Source organism: Zingiber officinale, chromosome 1B, assembly GCF_018446385.1.
Source record: "Zingiber officinale cultivar Zhangliang chromosome 1B, Zo_v1.1, whole genome shotgun sequence".
Classification (NCBI taxonomy): Eukaryota; Viridiplantae; Streptophyta; class Magnoliopsida; order Zingiberales; family Zingiberaceae; genus Zingiber; species Zingiber officinale.
In genome coordinates, this window is record NC_055986.1 from 138508569 (window position 1) to 138530613 (window position 22045).

Sequence of the window (22045 nt, forward strand, 5' to 3'; positions counted from 1 at the left end):
TAATCAACTTTGTAACATGGGTGGACTTGGATTAATAATGTTAAGTATCATTTGTGATCCAAAACCAACGACCTCTCAGTCGACTTTCCAGACTCTCACCCCAGCGCGAGTTATAAGTGATCATGCTCTCATGACCAATGACCTCTTAATCGGTTTTCCATACTCTCACCCCAACGCGAGTTATAAACGAGCATGCTCTCGCAATCAATGACCTCTAGTCAGCCAACTGGCTTCCGCCCAGGCGCAAGGTATGAGCCAACACTGCTCTTGCGAACACTTGTCAACAACTTGAGCATTGGATTGTCTTCATCTACTACAACATCGCCACCTTCACTGGGTCGATAGCAGCACGGTGACAAGGATACCGGTTTCAGTCTTGGCAAAGACAATCAGCTACACGCCAGTCCCTTGTACGCATGTGGAGTCACAAGAGTACTAGGGTCTAGTTATTTTGACTTGAGTCTCCTTCGACTAGACTTGGAGGGGAGGCTTGTGATACGATGCATGAAGGTAGGGCCTGATAAGGCCAGGCAGTCAATAGTCAAGGGGAGGTAGCAGTCAACAGTCAGGAGAAAGAGGGAGTTAGACCACCTCACATCATCAGTCGTATAATTCCTGGTCAAGCATGGGCAGGGCAAGTCCCCCGGATTTGAGACATAAGATGGATCTTGTACTAGTTTCTGACCTACCCCCGATTGATCGGACTTCCCCAGCTCGGGCTTTATAAATAGTCTCGATACTGTTACTTATACAACTCCCGACCGACTCTTCAACGGTCAAACCATGAAGGATGGGTCTCCTGCCACAGTCTCAGATGGAACCCAACCAGTTCACCACAGCTCATCCTCCTCATCAAGACTCAAGTCGGGTGGTACATCTGAACGGTTATCCCGAGCTGTCTATAGCTAAACACGGGCGGGACGGAAAGTGCTAAGTGACAATAATGTCAAAGAATCGTAACCTCCTATCAAGGAATAACTGTCATACATATGGGAATATCGCAGTAGTCTGCTATCAACTACGAATGGAACCTTCCTTCGACCAATAAGTGGCCACCGTACATCCTCTCTCACTTGAGAGGCCCTGACACCCGACATTTTCTAACAATATGCAGGCTCCGAAGGTACGCAGCGTCACATAAAAAAGAGAGGTCCCTTTCCTTAATCAGGTACGCACAAATTTGCATTCGTCTTCTACAGTTCTTTTTTCCTTCGTACACTATTCTTCTAGTGAAAAAGTACTTAACTTAAGCGTTGGAGGGCCTGCGTCGAAGACTTTTTCCCTGGTGTCTGGTCTCTAACTTTCCGGGTGCTTGTTTGAGTATGCGCAGAGCTTAAGTACCACTGGTTTCGTCACCACTGTCCCTGAGTTTCACGTGGGGATTTGCTTTTCGGACGTGTATACATCGGGTGTATCAAAGTTGTCTCTCCGTCAATACCAACGTCATCTTCATCGGCCTTCTTCTGACTCAGATTCCGAACGAAATCAATCGTAAAGGCTACTAAATTAGCAAGAATGAGTTAGCTTGGCTGGCAACACAACACCTTACAAGGAGAGAGGATAGTCCGACAAGATGAAATGCACATCCAATTGAAACAGTTTCTTGATATTTCTAACCTATCCAATTGAAATTTTTATCTTAGTTAAATTAGATTTAGGGTATTTTCTTTTTCCGTGGTCACCAAAAGTCAATCGGAATGAAATCTAAATTTGAGAACAGTTAATGGGAAGTAAATGAAAATTTTGAGAACAGCAAGATATGAGGAAATTGATAGAAATGGAAAATCTGAAAATAATTATTCTATTATCATTTATCTAAAATAGATTTAATATTATCCTATGAATTTAGATTTTAGTACAGTTAAAATAATCTGGGATACTTGGTAAAAAACTAAGTCGAGGCTAGTAATTTTTTAAATTTTTTTGGCACCAAATATCCTGATTAAGCTTGTTAATCCTAGGAGGATGATTTAGTCCTATAAAATTTTTTCATCAATTATAATAAATTTGGAAGGTAATAGATGGCCTATTAGTCCAATATTTTTTATATTAATCATTTATTAAAAAAATTATTCGTTAAAACTAAAATTCGATTCCTAAAAAAATAAAAAGATGCTCTACGTGCACCACCTGGCCTATATTTTCTTGTTAAGCCTATGTCATGGTAACACTGATCAAAATATTTATTCCCGAATTCATTTCCGCTCACTCTTCTCCCAATTTCTCTATGTTTCATAACTTTACGACACCTTCTATGCAATTTTTTTCTTCACAAGGATAATTCTATTTTTACGTATAATTTCCCTTTTTTCCTCCTTCCATCTCTCTTAATTTCTCTTGCCTCGAATCAATGCCGTCTCAATCCTTTTTGAAATCATAGGTAGAAAAAAATATTAAAAGTCTTAATATTTCTTTTAAAAATAAAATAGTAATTTTTCAAAGATAACTTTATATATATAATATAATTTTCTATTTTTTAAGATGTAAAATTACTAATTAAATTTTTATATTTAAGTTTTGATAATAAATATTTTTTAATTGATAACTTTTTTAAATTATTTAATTTTTTAGATATTATTTAGTGTAAATAAGATATCATGCATTAGTAAAAGAATTTAATTTTTTTATAAAGTTTAGTATTTAAAGTGTTGTTTTTAGTTCTCTATTTATTATTAATTTTAGAATTTTTAATTATGAAAATAAATCTAAATCATCCAACAATATTAGATGACATGTCCTTTTTTTAAAAAATAAATAAATCATGATTTAAAGATTTTTTTTAGAAAGTCAAGCAATTAAAATTTTGTAATTAAAATTATCTTAGATGACTCAAACGTACTTGAATAAATAATATGATCAATAAAGTAATTAAAATAATTAATTTTAAAAAATCTTCAACTAAATGTCTTATCTATTTCATTATTATTAATTTGTTTATTTCTTCTAATTACACATTTTGACATTGAATATTTTTTTATCCATAATTTTTTATAATTTTATATAATTCAAGGGGCTCTTAGAAAAAATTAAGATGGACAGTTGCCCCACCTTATAAAAATTTAATTTAATATTATACTTGATCTTAGCTAAAAAGTCGAGAAAAATTTACTTTCTAATATCATCGACTTGATAAAAACTTCTCTGCTTACAATGTTGTCAATTATAAGATGTGGGACTAAAGAAAACTCTAGATTTCTAATTGATTAATGAGAAAATTCTCAATAATACATCACAGCTAAGTCTCAAACTCTAGATCCTTGATTAATAAGAAAAATTCTTAATAATATGTCGCAGCTGAGTTTCAAACTCTGAATCACTGAATGATGATAAGAAAAAATTCCCAATAATATACAACAGCTGAGTCTTGAACTCTAGATCAATGACTGATGTGTTTGTGAAAATTACTAATAAACCTCGAAATTATTTTCAATATGAAAAGAAAAAAAAGAACATTAACGTAATTTCATTTTGAGCTTCACCAAAATTAATTAATAAAGAGACATATTCTTAATAAAATAGTTTTAATATTTAAGTATTACCCCTACTTTTATTTTTTATAATGGAGGTAGACTTTAATATTTTTGTAATTTTATTTTCTTCTAGGGGTACTTGACCTATAAAAAATAATTTTAATTTTTAAGTATTGCCTCTATTTTATTTTTTTTAGTGGGACAAGAGTATAATATTTTTATAATTTTATATACTTCTAGGGGTACTTAGAAAAAATTAAGGTGGGACAGTTGCACCACCAAAGCATACGTGGCTTCGCCCCTAGTTGCATGCATAAAATAATACATGAATGCATGCAGGTAATGGACTCTACTTCATAAAAAATAAGTTAATTTTTTATATCAGATATTAAACTGATAAGAACAAATACTATACTTAATCTTAGTCAAAATGTCACCCATAAATTAGGTAAGGCTGCACCAGACTCATACAATAATGCAATACTATAGGGTGATGTCCGAGAATCCCAACAGCAATCTACTGTAATAGACTCCCCTTATAAAAAGTTAATACTTGATCTTAGCCATGCCAAGAAAAGTATACTTTCAAACATCACCGACCCAAGGTTTTAATAGAAACTTCTCTATTCGCAGTGTTGCCAATTATAAGATGTGAGACTAAAGAAAACTCTAGATTTCTAATTGATAAAGAAAAAATTCTCAATAATACGGCGCAGTTTAGTCTCCAACTTTAGATCCCTGATTGATTAATGAGAAAAATTCTCAATAATATGCCGCAGCTGAGTCTCGGACTCTAGATCACTGATTGATTAATGAAAAAAATTCTAATAATATACCGCAGCTAAGTCTTAAACTCTAGATTCCTGATTAATGCTTTTGTTGAAATTACTTATAAATCTTGAAATTATTTTTAGTATGAAATGAAAAAAGGACAAATTCTTAATAAAATATATAGTTTTAATATTTAAGTATATATTGCCTCTATTTTTATTTTTTTAGTGAGGCAAACTCTAATATTTTTATAATTTTATGTATTTCTAGGGGTACTTAACCTATTGAAAATAGTTTTAATTTTTATGTATTGCCCCTATTTTTATTTTTTTAGTGGGGCATGAGTCTAATATTTTTATAATTTTATATACTTCTAGGGCTACTTTAAAAAATTGGTGTGCATGAATCCATGTGAATAATGGACTCTCCATCATAAAAAAAAATGCCAATAAATTAGGTAAAGGTGCGCCAGACCCATACAATAATGCAATGCTAGGATGACGCCTACAATCCTAGTAGTCTCCCCCTTATAAAAACTTAATTTAATATCATACTTGATCTTAGCAAAAAAGCCAAGAAAATTATGCTTTCTAACATCATCGACCGAAGGTATTTGTAGAAGTTCTTATGCTTGCAATGTTGCCAATTATAAGATGTGGGACTAAAGAAAACTCTAGATTTCTAATTGATTAATGAGAAAATTCTGCAGTTGACTCTTGAACTCTAGATCACTGATTGATTAATGAGAAAATTTTCCAATAATATACCGCAACTCCTGATTGATGTATTTGTGAAAATTATTAATAAACCTTGAAATTATTTTCAATATGAAAAGAAAAATAAATATTAACGTAATTTTATTTTAGCCTTCACTAAAATTAGTTAGTAAAGGGAACAAATTCTTAGTAAAATAGTTTTAATTTGTAAGTAATGACCCTACTTTTATTTTTTTAATGGGGCAGATTCTAATATTTTTATAATTTTATATATTTCTAGGGGTACTCCATCAATGAAATCCCCATTACTCCTGCTTCTGCTAGCCAACTTTATTACTCTGTGATTCGGGAGACCTATGAGTACTTTTTCGAGGGCAACGACAACATGAAGATCAACCAGTACAATAGAGGGTCGAGGCGTGTCCACAACTATGGTGGAGGGGCTCCAGATGGTAACTATGACGGGAGAAGATAGCTTCTGTTCCATCTGCCTAGACAATTTCGAGGTGATGATTTAGGCTTTGGCAATGCCTTGTGGTCATTCGTTTCATGAGGGGTGTATGAAGGAGTGGCTGTAGCGAAAAAATTCTTGTCTCCCCTATAGATCCTCATTTCGGACCACAGAATAGCGATTGAAGGAGATTCCTCTGCTCATCCCTTTCTTATTTTTTTTTTTAATTTTTATTTTTATAATTGAGGTGTTTGATCTTTTGATTCAATTAGTCCAGAAGGTAGACGGTTCGGTCCCACAAATTGGCCATCAGGTAAATCTAGAAACATGAGCGATATCTTGCCCAACAACCAATGTCTCAGATTTTTTTTATCCCATTAAATGAAAATATTTTTTTTATAAACTAGTATCCAACTATTCAAATCGACTAATTCATACGAAAGTTTTTCATATACTACTAGAGTAAATTAAGAAGTATTCACGGAGATTTATCCAAATAACTAATATTCTTAGATTTATTGTTCTACTAAAGAAAAATCTTTATAATATATTGTAATTAAAATTTGAATCTTTGATTAATTGCTTAGAGTGCCTAACCTTATAGGGCACTCTATTTAATTCTATATACAGTAGTTTTGTTGTATGTTTCATAGATGACAACATTAATTTGATATAAATATTGATGATATTTCATGATCAGTTAATATTTACAATATCTTAAAATGCCGATATTTACAAATACCTTAGTTACAACTTGATTTTTTACAATGCCTTCAAATGATCGACGTTCACTCGGGCGGCATTGACTGTTTGTGGAGAGTTATAAGTTTGAGTTTTGATTTGAGTTAAATTTATAAATTAGTTTACTTGGTGAAAGTAATAATAATAATAATAATAATAATAATAATAATAATAATAATAATGTACTCTCATTTTAAATGTTTTAAATCTTGAAAGTTTATGTAGGAAAACAATACACCCCCTATTGGATTCCTTTGGCTGACTAAGTTTAATTACTAAATTTGATTGTTGTTATGTATTTGGTTAGACTTAATGTAATAAGTGGGTAATATAATTAAATTTATAATATAGTGTAATGTAATTAATATTATATTATTATGTTTGGTGAAAAGTTGTATATTATATATGTAATTTTTTATTACGAGGATGATGCCTTCTGGGTGTATCATAGATAATGAACATATGATATCTTTGGCATAATTATCAAGGATCGATTCTCAAGAACAGACGACCTAAGATTTACCCCACCATACGCCTATGACTTATGTATTTGTATTTTTCTCTCTTCATATCCGTGAGTCGACACTAGGGCACCGTTAAGGATGACTAAGAATATATTTGGCATATTAAATCTTAGTGTTAGAATGTAATTCAGATTACATATTATTAACTTTGTAATCCAAATTATAAAAAAAATTATTATCTTTTATAATTCAAATTACATTACATTATTTAAAATTATACTTAAAAAAATCAATTACATCCTAATTACATTATAAGATTAATTACGTCTCATCAAATACAATCTTAATATTTAATTTTGACCAATAATTAATTGATAATTAAAATAGAATATGATATCATTCAACCTAAATAGTCTAATATCATTGCTCTTACGATAAAATATATATAAATAAATCGTACCATCGTGTAGTTAACTAATTCGGCTTCTGATTACATTTAATTACATTTATATTATATATTTTAATTTGTTAATAGATATATAGTCAATTAATTTGTAGGCCAACAAGTAATTGAATTGTAATTTGTCCAGATTTAAGAATGACTTTGATTCATATTTTATTTGGATACTATTTAAGTTTGTACTAATTAAAATAATCTAAATTTATTGTCATTTGTGGTGGCAAGGGATGCTAGGGAGCCAGTACTTCTTGAATTTATTTTTCTATATTAATCGAATAGTAAAATTTAAATACCTGATATTAAAAAAAAAGGGCGATTAATTTATAATCTATCGTTAAATGATTAGAGGGTGAAAACAAGAGTTCTAATTTGCTTGCGCAAGAGATTTAAAAGTAAAAAAATTTGATGCTTAGATTAAGGAATATACGCTTTCGATATATATATTTTTTAAATCATATAATTTTTGTAGAAAAAAAATCAAAATAACGGCTGTGAGGGACATTTTGGTCCATATAACTCGAAACTTTTGAAAAGGGCACAGGAGTGCGAAGAGCGGGGAGCCTCCCCGCTTCCACCATCGTTCTTCGCTCCTCTCTCGGTCTCTTTCGCTCTCTCGATCGCCTCGATTCTACGCTTGCTCGCTCGCTGCCCAATCTGCAACTGAGAGCGCTGCGATTCCTATTTTCTCCCCAGATGAGATCCGGAGGACGCCCCTGAGATCCACTGTCGGAAGCACCCTAATCGGAGTGAAGCAGAACAGCGGCGGCAGCGAAAAATGACGATGCAAGACATCTTCGGATCGGTGCGACGATCCCTCGTGGTTCGAACAGGCTCTGATGGGAACGGAGGCGTAGGAGGTGACAGGATTGTGGAAAAGATCGGCTCTTGGGCCTAGGGTTCGGGGGCTTTGTCCCCAAACTTCCTCCGCCGCCGCCCTCCGAGGAGAAAGATAATGTACTTCCGATCCTGTGGCGAAGAGGTGAACTCATTGGTTGCGGCGCTTTTGGTCATGTCTATATGGGTATGAATCTCGAATCAGGAGAGCTGCTTGCCGTGAAGCAGGTGGGTTTCTTGTATCGTATTCTTGTATTCCCTCTGGTATTGGACGTTTACTTGCATTTCTTCAGTGATGTTTCTTGACATCGGTTCCCTTATTTGCAGGTCTTGATCGGGACAAGCAGTGCTTCCAAGGAGAAATCTCAGGTTATGGTCTCTTCTGTATACATATATTCTGCTTGAAGATAAGAGAGAAACTTGGTTTTGGTTCCCTTCATCTATGATTTGTTATAAACCTGTTGGTAGGCTCATATATGGGAGCTCGAGGAAGAAGTAAAGCTTCTAAAGAATCTTTCTCACCCAAATATTGTCGTGAGTGCTTTCTGTCCTGTGCTGTAACTGTTCTATTTTCTAAGACTATTCATCTATTTCTTTACTTAAAAGGACATCTTTTAGGATTCACATATGACAGAGATATTTAGGAATAACTAGAGAGGAGGAGACTTTAATATTTTGCTGGAGTTTGTCCCAGGAGGATCCATCTCATCTTTACTCGGGAAGTTTGGGTCTTTTCCAGAGGCTGAAAGTATTTGATTTCACAATAATGATTACCGGGCTAATGCAGATGCTGATGCTTGCTAAAATTAACTAACTTCCTCCTTGAACAGGTTATAAGAATGTATACCAAGCAGCTGTTGCAGGGGCTCGACTATCTTCATCAAAATGGGATCATGCACAGGGACATAAAGGCATGATATTTTCTGGGAAACTTCTGGTTTTAATATCTTGTTAGCTGACTCCCTTCATTGTAGTGGATTCTTTTTTTTTCTTTTTGGCCTCAGGGGGCTAATATTCTTGTGGACAACAAGGGTTGCATCAAGCTGGCAGATTTTGGGGCATCAAAACAAGTTGCAAAGCTGGTACTAGAGAAATTTGTCTACCTACCCATAAATGCAACTGTGACCATATTACCCATCCAAATACTGTTTTTTATACTTACGACCAAATCAATGTTCTTTAAAATCATAATTCTACTCTAGGTCTTGCCTGAACATTGTACTACTTAATATGGATTTCCAAGAAGTTACTATTTTTTATCTTTAAGGAAGCCAATCTGAGAAGGATTTTGATATCCTATGATCTCAATTCATAATTGGGCATCCATTCCGATTGTATTTCTTTATTTATCTAAAATTGCAAGATTATGAAATTCACAAACTTTTCATCTTATTATTTTTTACTTTTTGTTTGTTTGAATATTATCTACAACAGGGGGAGCAAGTCACCATTATATAATTTTTGTTTGAACGATTGGTCTGTGCTTGAGAAAGTTGTTCATGTATAATAGAACTCTTTTGATTCTTAACTTATCAACATGATTGTATCAGGCTACTATGTTTGCAACCAAGCCAGTATTTTAGCAAATTGGTTTGTGTTAGAGGAAGTTGTTCATGCACTGAATTAACTATCACAACTTATTGAGTTGACTTTGTCATTCTAATATGAACGGCCAAGGCAGTCTTGTGATTATCTTTTTAGTTTGAACAATTAATCAAGTTGTTAATGTGTGAGAAACTACTCTTAACGTGCCAACATGTTTTTTAGCAAACAAACAGTTTGTTTTAGAAGAAGTTCATCTATTGAATGAACTCTCATAACTTATAAACATGACTTTGTCATGCTACTATGAATATGGCCAAATCAATGTGATCGCATTTTTTGTTTTTGAACAATTGATCTTTGCTAGAAAAGATGTTAGTGTTTGAGAAAACTCTCTCAATGCATCAACATGATATTTTTCAGGCTACTATAAATGCAGCCAAGTCAATGAAGGGAACTCCATATTGGATCAATGGCACCAGAAGTAATTCTTCAAACTGGGCATAGCTTGTAAGCATTGATTCTTACCATGTCATCTCCAAAACAAAATAAGGAGTTAAAACCTGCACTAAATGAATATAAGTCTATTTGAGTAAGTAATTCTACATGGGGCCGATTAATGGATTCACGATCACTTTTTTTATTGTATTTTTGCTGTCTATAAAACTTGTTCTGTTTTAGTTTGTTTTAGATCTTAATCTATGGTTGTTTGTACATTCATTTAGTCTAGGAGGATACAAACATTGATTTTGTTGAATCTCATAGTCAATGGGACAAAGTATTCCTATGTCAAAGATGTTAGAGGAGATCCATCTCTGTGTTGTAAGAGAATATTGTTTTCAGAAGGCCAGTTCTATATGCAACAAAAGGAATCACTGTTCATGTTGTTGTGTGGATGGTTCATGTGCAACTATAGTTCATATTTCACACGAACAACTTTGACATAGTTGCATAATACTGTTAACTTCATTATATGTTCAAGAAGATTGTCTTCCATATCCTGTAAACATTTGCCAAATTGACGACACTTCATTATAACAATTTTGTCGTTTTGGTTTGTCCACAAATATACAAATGTAATTAAATTGGGTTTTTCCAAAGAGTATCTTTGCCTTAAGATTCTTTCCTATGCATTACTATATTACGAATTTGGGGCAGTAGCATTAATACTTTTTTAATCTATACATGAATTTTCTTTTATCCCATGCTATGCAAGTTTGTAGGAATGCATGAAACATCAACATCTCTTGAGCATATTGATTTTTAATGGAATATTTTTCAGTCTAATTTTTAGGGATGTACATACTTACAAAATAATGTTTTCCCACACTCCCCCTCAAGTTGGTGAATAGATATTTATCATTCCTAACTTGGATATAATACTTTGAAGTATTGGGCTACTTATATGTGCAAGTTGTTTATATGTAGACACGTAAAGGGTACAAATTAATTTGCTCTTTAATTTTTCCTTTGACGAAGTGTTTGGCAATTTCAATCTACTTTGTTCGATTATGTTGTACTGGATTGTGAGTTATATTAATCACAAAATTATTTTGATAATAAAGTCTCATTAGATCACATCTACTAGATCTTTAAGTCTTCTAAGATTATCTTTAATCAAAGTAGTTCACACACACCTTGAGCTATTGCTTAAAATTTTGCCTCTTCATTAGACAGCACTATCACATGTTCTTGTTCCTCCATGTCATGAGGTTACCACTTCGGTGGTTGACCTCAAGTTAATTAAGAATCTAGCATAATCAGTATCCATTTATGCCTCTAGTACCAAACATCCATTTCTTTTCAACAGAATGCCCTTTCCTTTTTTGCTCTTCCTTTGACATACTATAATACTTGGTGAGCTGCTTATAAATGAGCTTATTTTGGGCTAGGAATGAATTGACTAATCATGCTAACTATATATGTTATGCTTGGTCATGTATATATCCAGTCGTGTATGAGACAGATAAATAATTTGTCTTACCAAATGTCAATACATTTCCTTATCTATTGCAACATCTTCTGCCATTCCAAGTCTGAAATTTGGGCCTATTGGAGTACTAACTGGCTTGCATGATGTCTTACTGTTTCTTTAAAGAAATTTGTAACATGTTTCTGTTGAGAGATCAAAATGTCTCACTTAAAGTGAGCACCTCAATCCTAAGAAAGTATTTCAACTTCCTAATACTTTGATTTCAAACTCCTCCGTCAAACACTAACTTAGAATTATTTCTTTTTGTCATCATTTCTTGTCACTATTATATCATCAACATACACTAAAAACATTGTAACTTCCCCCGAAGAAGAGTGTTAAATAAACAATTTGTGATCTCGTTGGCTTTGTCTATACCCCATGGCAATCATAGCTCTTGCAAATCTGTCAAACCATGCCCGTAGTGATTACTTAAGTCCATAAAAGGCTTTCTTCAATTTACATACAGGATTAACATCCAAATTATTTTTATATCTAGTGGGACCTCCATCTAAATTTCTTCCTCTAGGTCTATGTGGAAAAAATACATTCTTCACATCAAACTCATTCTTAGGATTTGAGTTGGAATCTTGGACTTGCATCAATTTAGGGACTACCATCTTGTTCTTTGAGCACAAGTTGAATCTAGGTATGCAGGCATATAAATTGAAGAAAAATTAGTGAGAACCGAGATAGGGAAAATTAAAAATGAAGGTTGAGCACTTTGAGCAATATAAAAATTCAACTATGCAGGTTGGTAAAAGGTATTTAGGTATCAAGGTTAGTAAAAGGAATCTAATTATGAAGGTTCGTAAAAGGAAACTGGGAAAATCGGCAATATAGGGCAAGCAACAAAGATAAATTACTAATGATGAAAACTAGAAATAGTAATTTGATTATGAAGGTTGGTAAAAGGTAAAAAGGATAGCTCGGTGCACGAAGCTTCCGCCAATGTAAAGTCCCAGGGAAGAGTCTATTGTATATAGCTTTACCTTGCATTGCAAGAGATTATTTCCGCGACAAGAAATAAAAGTTACATGAAAAATATTCATCTTTGGAAAACAAAGTTAAACAAAAAATAAGGTAAAAGATGTACACAATAGGAAATGTGCAAAGTATGCGGTAGGGGAAATGATGTGTGATGTTGAGGAGAGAGAATATTAGAGAAACATCGATAATAAGAAAATTAGAAACAAAGAATGAGTTAAAGAAAGAAAAATAACAAAACTATAAAAACCTAATAGGCCGACAGATATAAAGAAGATAAAGGAGCATAAGGAAGAAAATAAAAAAATATAAGAAGTTAACTATAAATACAATGAAAAAGTACAAGAGAAAAAAATTGCAAAGGACGGAAACAAGAATGATAAGAGGATGAAGAACAAGGAGGCAATTGAAACAAAAGAGAACAAGATAAATGTTTAGAAGATGTAGAACAAAAGGAGGTGAGGGGTAGGCAAGAGAAAGAGGACAAATATGACAAGGGAATGATAATAGAAAGATATAGGCAAAAAGAATAGAAGCACTAGGGTAAAGGAAAATAAGATTAAGAGGACACGAAGATAGAGTGGGGATCAATTAGGAATAAGATATAGAATACAAAAGAAAGAAATAAGAAAGAATTAATTGCTTATTCGTAAAGAAAGAATAAGGAGAGAAGGAAATCACAATAAAGAGTGGTGATCGAAGAAAGATATAAGGAACCAAACCAAGTATTGAAGTGTGAATGATTCATGGATGAGGATGGTGTTGAAACTTGAGGATGATGGTGAGCGAAAGGATAAATCATCAAATTTCGGCTCTGATACCATGTCAAAAATTGAAAATTGTATTAACTAAAAATTTATATTGAATTTTAACCCTTTTTATAGATTGACACAACTTATTCTTCATAAAATAGCAAAGTTTTCTAATAAAACTCTTAATTATCCCAATATTCTTCATTAGATAAATAAAACTAATTATTAAAACAACCAAGTATTGAAGGGTGAATGATTCATGGATGAGGGTGGTGCTGAAACTTGAGGATAATGGTGAGCGAAAGGATAAATCATCAAATTTCGGCTCTGATATCACGTCAGAAATTGAAAATTGTATCAATTCAAAATTTATATGGAATTTTAACCCCTTGTTATAGATTGACACAACTTATTCTTCATAAAATAACAAAGTTTTCTAATAAAACTCTTAATTATCCCAATATTCTTCATCAGATAAATAAAACTAATTATTCTAATAAAAACGTTAACAATTTTTTTTTCAAAAAAAAAATCTAAATAACCTTTTATAGAAACTAAATACGCTATCATATCTCATGATTTATGGAATGATGATCCCATGACTTATGGAACACACACACACACACACACACACACATATATATATATATTTATTTATTTATTTATAGTTACAAAATAGTGTTTTCCCACGGTCTTTTTCTCATCCATTGTATGACAGGGAAAATAAAGTTGACAATTGAAGCATGAAACATGTTTGAACTTCATTTTGTGCTAGCTTATTCACCAGACAAGAGTGAAAGAGAACTGATAGTTGTACTAAAGCCTTGATTGTTTAATGCTTCCTGCAATTTTTGAAAATGTGCTTTGTGTTTCTGAGATGTAATTGTTGGGACCTTGACGTCCGCTAGAGGGGGGTGAATAGCGGCTCACCCAAATCGTTCGCTTCCTACGTTGTTAGCTTGCGCAGCGGAATAATACAAAAATAAACAAGCTAAACAAAATACAAGACAAGAAAGAATGCAAACCAAGCTACACGATCATTTACGTGGTTCGGAGATAAAGCTCCTACTCCACGGCGTGTCCGTAAGGTGGACGATCCCTATCCGTCGGTGGATTACTCCCCGGAAGACCTCCGGCTAGCTCAAACTCCTTGTGGGTGGAGAAACCTCACCACAAACTCACCAAGACCTCTTGGACACAAGGAAAACTCTTGAGCACTTGTAGACTACTAATTAGACCTTAACCAAGTCTAATTTCGTCAACTCAAACCAAGCTCCCAAGCTTTGGTTTTATAGCCCGCGGGTTGAAAACCCCGCCTACCAGTCGACTGCTAAAACATGCAGTCGACTGCCCTCTGTGGAAATTCGACCGTTACACCTCAACGGCTCGATTTCACACATTCTGTTCGCTGCCAGTCGACTGCACCAGTCGACTGCTAAAACATGCAGTCGACTGCTACAGTACTGCTACAGTAACGCTACAGTACTGCTACAGTAACGCTACAGTAAACCCTAATTCTTATATTTTACTCCGAGTACAATCTCTCAGCACTCGTCCCTGCCCGACCAACCTAGACCTAGCCTTCTAGCCTCCTCCATCAGCCTTGGGTCCCTCGGATGCCTCCCCATCCTTCACGTCTTGCCTTCTGGAGCTTCCATCGGCCTTGCCATTGTTGTCGGGTCTTCCTTTGCCAAGAGGTCGCGCCTCCGAGACTTCATCCATTGCCAAGTTACACTTGGACTTACGTTGCCAAGACTACATGCTTGGACTTACACCGCCAAGACTCATCCTTGGACTTTCCTCCTTTGCCAAGATCACACTTGGACTTCCTTGTTGTACCTGTATCCTGCACACTCACACTGCATATCAAATACAACAATAAACCTAACTTAAATCTTTGCCCAAACATCAAAACCTAGGGTCACTAGATTGCTCCAACAGTAATGATTGCAAGCTTGCAATTTCTGTGTTGATTCCAAAGCATATTATGTATTACCCAATTTTGTCCATGTGAGGCTGCCAATTGATTAGTTGCTCTTCCCTTAACATTATATTCTATGTGAGAAATTTTATAAATACTGAAAACCAATTAACTGCTTCAGCTCAGCTGATATATGGAGTGTTGGTTGCACTGTCATAGAGATGGCTACTGGTAAGCCTCCCTGGAGTCAGCAGTGCCAAGAGGTATGATCTTTCCCTTTTATGTTTGAATTTTGTTCACTTATCCAATATATATATATATATATATATATATGCATCTGTTTATGTTTGAGGTTTAAAACTGAAGCATCATTTAGGTTGCCGCTCTTTTTCATATTGGAACAACAAAATCTCATCCTCCAATACCAGAACATCTGTCTTCAGAGGCTAAAGATTTTCTCTTGAAATGCTTACAGAAGTATGCATGTTTTCATTTTTCATTTGAACTCATTGCATTTATTTCTTGTTTGATGCCTTTAAATAAGTTTTCTAAATGGTAATCTAAATCAAAATGGGATGTCATTTGAAGACAACTATTTTCCTTATGTTATTCTCTTGTTGAAAGCCTTGTAGATGCAAAAGTTTTTTACTATCAACTGTATCTCTTGTAAGAGAAGAACACTAGGCATGTTCTCACAAATTTAGTGCTTATATAATTTGACTAAACCAGTCATTTGCCAGCGTCGGATTTTTCATTAGCAATCATTTCGTCGGTGGCTTGACTGTTACTTTTATGTCACTGCTATAAAACATGTATTTTCCCAATAACTTTATATATAGCAATTGTTTCCTTGCATAGTGTCGTATTCTCCTTGTGTTTGTTGCCAGATGTTTTTGGCGCACTTATGTCTTATTTTACAGAGGGAACCAAAGTTAAGGTCTAGTACCTCTGATTTGCTCCAGGTACAACCAACAAACTTGTATTTTCTTTTTTAGTATCCTGGCTTATCCAGGAAATATTTTTAATCGATTATTAGAACACTGTATTATATGTTTGTCTTGATCGGCTATTCAGCATCCATTTGTTACCAAAGAATTTAAGGATCTGCATCCAATGCACCATTCTCACATTTGGGTTAGTTTCATTCCATCTGGAAGCTATTCATTCTGAGTCCATTCCCTTTATTATTTTTATCTTTTTCACATTGAACTGACATTCTCTTCCAGGAACCTTCTCGAGATGTGGCACTAACATCCAAGTTGTACACAAAAAGCATGTAGGCGTCATCCAAAATTTAGTGATATTTTGTAGATTTTCACTAAATCTCAATATTCACTATGGAGAAATGTTAGTGCAGCAATAATGATGGTGACAAGTTGGATAAAAATGGAAATAGTAGCAGAAATTGTTCCATTGTTCCCGGGGAATTTACTAATGTCAAACCTATATGGGAATTAAGTAATAGTAGTGATATGTGCCGGCTGGATGATATAGACGATTTTCCAATTGTTGGATCAGTAAGTTTCATTAAAAGGTCATATAGTCCCTATTTTTAATTCTTGCATATCAGTAACACCAGATGGCAATGAAAATGCTCAGTAACTTTAATCATTTGACTTCTGTTAGAGTTTCAACCCAATGTCTGAACCATTTGATGAACGGCCGCCGCAGAAGTTTGACGTCAGTCCAGAACACAAAGTCCACTTGGATGACTCACACGAACCTGTCATTGAGGGTTCATGCACAAGAGATGGGGGAGATGATTTTGCATTCTCTTCAGAGCCAGTGGACGATGATAAATTAGAGCGTTTCTAGATGAGAAGGTAGGGACTCAGCTTCTTGTTTCTCTTGCATTAATTATTTGATAGCTTAAATTAGGTTTGAGATCGGTAAGTAAGAGCTCTCCTGTTTTGTTATAATTGGCCCTTGATCTGAAGAAGCTACAGACGCCGCTGTATGAGTTCTACAATAGTCTGAACAACAAAAACAAGCACTACTCTGAGAAGAAATGCGAGGAGAATGTGGTGAAAATTCCAAAATTACCTCCTAAGATCCAAATGTCACCAAAGAAGGCGGCAAGTGGAATAACTGCTCTGCCTGCTGACTTAGAAAATAAGGCGAGCCCTGGAAATTGCTGCATGCAAGAGTCAAGGAGTGAAGAAGAAGATGATGGCATTATAAGAGAAATTTCACCCCAACTTTATGAATGGGGCGGACTTCTTCAAGATGCTCAACCAGAGTCCATGAACCCAAGGTTAGCAGTCTAAATACAAGTTTTTAAGATTATTCTCTTTTTCTTCCTCCTATCTATCCCTAAAAGTTGAATCATGTACAACAGTTTTTCAGAAAGGCTGAGTAAGTGGAAAAAAGAGCTGGATCAAGAACTTGAGAGGGAAAGAGGTATTTGATAAATCCCCTGTATTTGAGATTTCAGCTAGTTTGACATTCATAAATGGATTTCCATTCATGTTACAGAGATGTTAAGGCAGGCCACTCAAGGGAAAACATCTTCCCCAAAGGACGGATGGTTTGCTCGGAAGAGAGATCGAATTCGACTTGCTTCTTCAGGCAAATAAAGAGCGTATATCGTTCTCTTTAACATGCCTCATTTTTTATTTCCAATCTAGAAAGTGGTACATGTCTCAGCAGTTACTGATATATCTTCTTGATTAAGATACCAAAGCATGCACAGAAAAAGAAAGAGCTCAGGGTTATTGACTTTTTTTGATGGGCATAAGATGAGATAATGAGTCCTTGTGTTAGTGTAGCCTTTGTTGATGTAGATCCTTGAGTTTTTGTTCAACTCATTGCACGTGCTTGTCGTCAAACCAAGTATTCAGATTCTGAGAATTAAGTGGATAAATGTAAGTATTCATTAAATAATACTAGTTTTCCCCCGTAATTTCCAACTTGCAAATGCAAAAACTCTCTGAAGATCTAATGCTGCTATTGATTCATTAATCCTTCGTGGAATCATTCTTCGTTTACTTTTTCTTGCCATTCGAACTGGACTTCTTATTTCAGTTCATAAGTGCGACAAGTGCGTGCCAAATTTCATCTTGACTGTTCCTAACGTGTGCCTCAAAGGAAGAGCTATATATCGTTTGGTAAAGTCATTCTGTAACAAACACATGCCTGCCCAATTCATTTTACCTACTGACCTCCTTGAGTTCGATCACTATAATCTCAATTCTATACTCACTTTTAAACGGATGCCAGTGAGCACGAACCAAGGCAGAATTTGCAGGCTATCCTTCAGCATGCTCAAATTGTCCTTGAGTGATTTGATAATGTTTCAGCCTTCCTTTCAACATGTAAGGCCCTGTGATACACAGCCAAACAACGATATGTGGTGTCAATTATACTACGTACTCTTTCCTATCTTCTAGACATCTCAACTGTTTCATTCCACAAACCTGCTAGTTCATGTTCTCAACACAACGAAGTCTTCCACATGCTTGCTTGAAGTTAACCTATAACCTAGTCCTGCCTAGTCCTTGAGGAAGTTGTAGGATTAAGTCCACATAGGTGGACTAAATCCAATTAAGTCTCTACGAGTGGATTTAATCTCAATAAGGTTGCTTACACTTGATTAACACACACAATTAGTTACCATTAAAGAACATAAATCCTGATTAAGTTGATCTAACACTTAATTGCATATAAAGAGGATTTGGATTAAATACATATGGATTCAGTGTGTAAATTCAATAACCCAGTTCATTAACATTGATAAACTGTTAATGAGTGATAAAATTTATGATGGATAGTCCTCATAAGTTGGGTCGGGTATATAAAGGAAAATATATGGTTCATTAGGGCATGCTTGAATCTTGCTCTCTTTCTCTTGCTTCTTCTCCCCTATTGAGAAGGACCTTGGGTTGCCGGTTCAATCCTGTGGAAGACGTCCGCTATGCTTGCAGGATCTCCGGTGACAAGTAAGAAGCAATAGTCCTTTGCAATGGATTCAAGTCAGCCCTTCGCTAACTATTATTTTGGTTTGTAATGTTGCTTTAGAGATTGATAATAGCTAGATCATGTTGTAGATACATCCTTAGTCCATTATTGATGTATCACAATTCTTACAATTGGTATTAGAGCCAAGGATTAGCTTATTCTCAATGGTTTGACCCATATACATCAATTTTTTGCATTTGATTCCATATGGATAAGCGAAATTGATTAGTATTTGTTGAATCTATCATAGATAGGTTAGGATTTAACCTATGAATCGAGTTTTTTTTTTTGCATTATCTACAAAGAACACGATTGACATCGCGATTTTAGGATTTTTGAGTTGAAAAATCGTGATCAGGAATCAGGTTTTTCAACTATCAATCAATTTGGAGATGGTCCCCAATCGATTGGTAATTGCAAATTTATGAATAGAGGGTTCCCAAATTGATTGCCTGATCGAATGATGTTTACTGATCAATTAGCATAAGGATTAATCGATTAGGAAACCCAGAATTGTGAACAAAGGGTTATCAGATTGATTGGCTAATCCATTGGTGTTTACCAATCGATTAACATGAGGATAAATTAATTAGGAAGCCCATAATCGCAAACAGAGGGCTCCCAAATTTATTAGCTGATGAATTGGTGTTTACCAATCGATTAGCATAAGGGTCAATTGATTAAGATGCCTAGAATTACAAATAGAAGGTCTTAGAATCGATTGAGTGATCAATTGATGTTCATCAATCGACTAGTCAATCGATTACTGAATTTGGGTTGTCCACAAAGGGTTTCTGAATCGATCAATGGATCGATTGCCCTTCACCAATCGATTACACCAATCAATTAAAGTGGATGAACTTGCGAACAGTGGCTTTCAGAATCGATTAAGCAATTGATTAACATGTGTATCAATTGATTCCCGCCTATTGTTAATCTATTAAGAAGGGTATCAATTGATTGATATCTGATACTAGTCAATTGATAACTAAATTTAGTTTAGTGTTCAATAGTTTTTTCTTGGATTCTTTTTCTCTCTTGCTACTTAGTCAAATATATACTATCGCCAAAGAGAGAACTATTGGGGAGAATAGGATTATTTGTATAGAGGGATGTATATCTATGCTAAGGGTGATTGGCCCAAAGGAAAGTTATTCTTATGTCGAATGTATGTTTAAGGAAGCTCATAAATTAAGTTAAACTTTTAACTCATGTGCATAATGTGTTGGTTCAAGGAAGAAGCACTATATGGCCGATTAGAAATATTGTGAGTGATAGTTGAAAACATAAACTAACTAAGGAAACTCATAAATAAAGTATCATGCACATAATGTGTCAACCTAAAGGAATGTAAGTTATGTGACAAATGAAGGTAATTATAAGTGTTTGGGGAGTACCAATAGTAAATTACAATTTAGTCTAAAAACTTGATATAATGTTGCACTAGGTATCTCTATTAATGCCCATATAATAGCATGTTTTGTTTATTGTATTATTATTACACAACTATAAAGATACATGGCTTATTTGTTAAATTGAGTTATATTCTTTGCTTTTGTTTATGTTGTACTCTCAATGTTTACTAATTTGAATAATATCTTTATACTTACTGGCATAAATTTTGGATAATAGAAAGAACATATTACAGTTTTATTGGGCTGCATGGATCTAGACTTTGCATTTAGGCATGATTGTCCTGCACCTTTAACTAATGATTTCATTGTAGATCAAAAGGTGATTTTTGACAAGTGGGAGCGATCAAATCGCATGAGTCTAATGATCATGAGGATGCCTATTCCGGAATTACTGAAAATAAGGATGCTAAAATCTTCCTTAAGGAATTAGCGAACCGATTCATCTCAAATTAAAAGGTCAAAACTAGTACACTTCTCACGAAGTTAGTGTCCATACGGTACAATAGGAAGGGTAACATTAGGGAGTACATCATGAAGGTGTCTAACTTCGTTACAAGGCTTAAGATATTAAAGCTAGACATGTCTGAAAGTGTCATTGTGAACCTTATCCTAATCTTAGTTCACTATGCATCCTCATCTTAGTATTTAAACAACAAGAAGAAGAATGGTAATATTAAGAGTAAGGGTAAACAATTTGTAGTGACTAGGGCTTCAGGGCATAAGGTGCAAAAGCAACTGATCCGGGCTCAACTTATTTTTTTGTAAAAAGAATGATCATCTGAAGAAGGATTGCCCCAAATATATCAACTGACATATCAAGAAAGGTAAAATTTTCAACTTTGTTGGTCCAGAAGTCAACCTCGTTATTATACCTAATAACACTTAATGAATAGATACTGGTGCAACTACTCACATAAGTGTAACTATGTATGGTGCTTCAGGAGTCGAATGACAATTGATGTTGAAAGATTCACCTATATGTGAACTGGCAAGAAGGCAAAGGTACAGACAATAGATGTCTGTAGAGTTTGTTTGGGGAGCAATATACTTTTGAATTTGAAAAATACATTTGTAGTGTCGTCTTTTAAATGGAACTTAATTTCTATTTCATATTTGGACAAATCCAAATACACTTGTTCATTTGGAAATGGAAAGTTTATGGTGTGTTTGGTTTGCGCATTTTCTATTTTTATTTTCTGGAAAACACGTATTTCTAAAAAATGGTGTTTAGTTTACATTTTCCATGTCCGTTTTTTAAAAAAATAGATAGTATTTTATAGAAAAATAGAGAATGACTTAAATTCATTTTCTATTTTCTAGAAAATGTACGTTTTTCAAAAAATGAAAATAAAAAACGCGCAAACCAAACGCACCATTAGTTTTTAAAAAAAAAAATTCTATCTTGTGTGGTATGAGTTCCTTGATTAACAAACTATACAGATTATACACTATAATCTATACGGATAATATTGTGATGTATAGTATAGGTGTGAAGCATGATGTGACAAACGAGAATTCATCCATATTATGCTATAAGCGTTTACGGCACATCTCTAAACAATGCTTAGAGAGGTCAATGTCACTAGAAATTC

The 22045-nt window shown here is 34.3% G+C and overlaps 3 pseudogenes; 1 reads left to right on the forward strand and 2 right to left on the reverse strand.

Moving 5' to 3' along the window:
- Nucleotides 1-3735: 3735 nt before the first annotated feature.
- On the reverse strand, nucleotides 3736-3918 carry LOC121995206 (annotated as a pseudogene).
- A 781-nt stretch (nucleotides 3919-4699) lies between these two features.
- LOC121995198 lies at nucleotides 4700-4826 on the reverse strand (annotated as a pseudogene).
- A 2807-nt stretch (nucleotides 4827-7633) lies between these two features.
- LOC122042657 lies at nucleotides 7634-17959 on the forward strand (annotated as a pseudogene).
- Nucleotides 17960-22045: the final 4086 nt, after the last annotated feature.